General features: G+C 46.0%; 1 non-coding gene across 1 annotated transcript; it reads right to left on the minus strand.

Annotated features, from left to right (window-relative positions):
* Positions 1-1,340: 1,340 nt before the first annotated feature.
* On the minus strand, positions 1,341-1,447 carry LOC132423828 (U6 spliceosomal RNA). Its single transcript, XR_009519130.1, has one exon. It is a non-coding gene; the product is annotated as a U6 spliceosomal RNA (small nuclear RNA).
* Between the last annotated feature and the right edge of the window lie 520 nt (positions 1,448-1,967).

The raw sequence follows: 1,967 nt of genomic DNA on the forward strand, positions 1-1,967 counted from the left end.
TCCTGGACCCTGGGTGCTTTGCCTACATGGAGAAAGATGCCCCTCGGCACTCAGTCTCAGACACTTGACACTGTAGCCTATGCAGCAGCTCAGGGAGGACTCAGCTTTTCATGATCCACAATTTAGGTTGGAATTCCTTAGCAGCACCCCACAAAAACCAATATGGTGCAACAGCCAACAAGAGGCAGGCACACCAACAACCAGCAGTGCCTTCCTGGCAATTGCTGCTGCCTGTTGGATCCAGTTAGTAAGCCAAGAGCAGTTTGTAACTATCCTGCTCCAATTGTTAGAGTTCCTGGGATTTGTTTTAATCAAGTATTGTAAGACACACAGACAGGAAATGACCGTCATGAAGGAATAAGTTAATACTCAGAGTCCCTAGAAACTGGAGGCATGCCAGGCCATGAAGGGCCACACGGGGTTAAACTTCAGGTGGTTTCAGTCTCCTAAAATGGATTGGGAAGCATTCCCTCCTTGGTCAGGAGGCAGAGGGGGAAATATGGGCAAAAGCCTGTATTGCGGTTTCTGCAGGAGGGAATGGGTGAGGTGGGGTAAGTAGGCTTAGAATTGGCTAATTTGAATAATTTCAGTGGGCTGTCCAGCGCTGTCTGTTAACTGGCTCTGGGGTGATCAGGGAAGGGGAGGGGGGTGATCAGGGAAGGGGGAAGGTGACCCAGAGTGTAAGGGGGGTGGTGTGGGCTCCAGATTGGTTGGTTTGAGTATGAAAGGTGTACTCGCAGATGAGTCGCTCACTGTCTCTAGGAATTGGGAGAGACGGTGGGGTATGATGAAGCTTTCATTCCTGGAGGGCCATGTGTTCACCATGGTACAGAACTGCAGCTATGCCGTGATCAGTTACTGGAGGCAAAAGTCAATAATGGGAGTTAGAAATGATAGAATCCACTCCCAAGGAGTTGGTTCACTGGATGCATAGGGAAATGCAAAGTAACAAGAAATAAGTGAATTACACTCTGCCTTGTGTTATCTGTAATAGCTACAATGAAAGCAAAAGAGAGTGTTGAGGCAGATCCTGAGACTGGACCAAGCTTGGATTACAGTTGGTCTGAGCTATAGACAGTAGTCTTAGGGCCACTATCGAAGGGAAAAATGATACTGAAACAACAAACAGTGAAGATGGTTGGAATGAGTCACGAGAGACTGGGGAAAAACAAAGGGAGGGTCATGGGACGCATCCTAGCAGCATGGAAATCTGTCAATGATTATTTAGTGATGGGATGAATAAGGCAGACCTTTATGGGGGTCAAAACAAAGGTCATAATCCAGCACTCTTGGAAGTTTTGTGGACTGATGAGAGCCCTGATATATATATATTTATTTATTTAAATATGGAATGCTTCACAAATTTGCATGTCATCCTTGTGCAGGGGCCATGCCAATCTTCTCTGTATCGTTCCAATTTTAGTATATGTGCTGCTGAAGCGAGCAGGAGCTCCAATAATGAAGGGCCGTAAATAAGTCTGCTTTATTTACCCTCGTATGGAGGAATTTTAAAAGCTGGAAGGCAAAGATGGCTAGAGACCTCCAATTACCTGGGGCAATGGTCCTGCAGTTTAATCAAGATAAAGACTGACCCCTGCTGGAGGCCCAAAGCCATATGGACTTGAGTGAGTAAAATGGTCAGAGGATGCTGAAGAGACTTTTCTGGGACTCCTTGTTATGGGACCCCCCCCCGCCATGCACTGTGATTCCAAAATCTGTATGTGAAGTCCTAACAGTGCTATAGCTAGATTGTGAGGATATAGGAATGCAGTGGTTGATGGGATAAAGGTGAAAGTTTGGATGAAAATTGAAGGTGTGAACAGACTATGTGAAGTGGTTGCATCTTCTTTACCTGAATGTATTATGGGGATGGATATTGTGTCTGACTGCGGAAAGCTTCCCCTACCAGCGTTGTAAATCAGAAGGCATGGAAATCTACCCTTCCTCCAGTATTGATTGAACACACT

The sequence above is a fragment of the Delphinus delphis genome, chromosome 3, assembly GCF_949987515.2.
Source record: "Delphinus delphis chromosome 3, mDelDel1.2, whole genome shotgun sequence".
Lineage (NCBI taxonomy): Eukaryota > Metazoa > Chordata > Mammalia > Artiodactyla > Delphinidae > Delphinus > Delphinus delphis.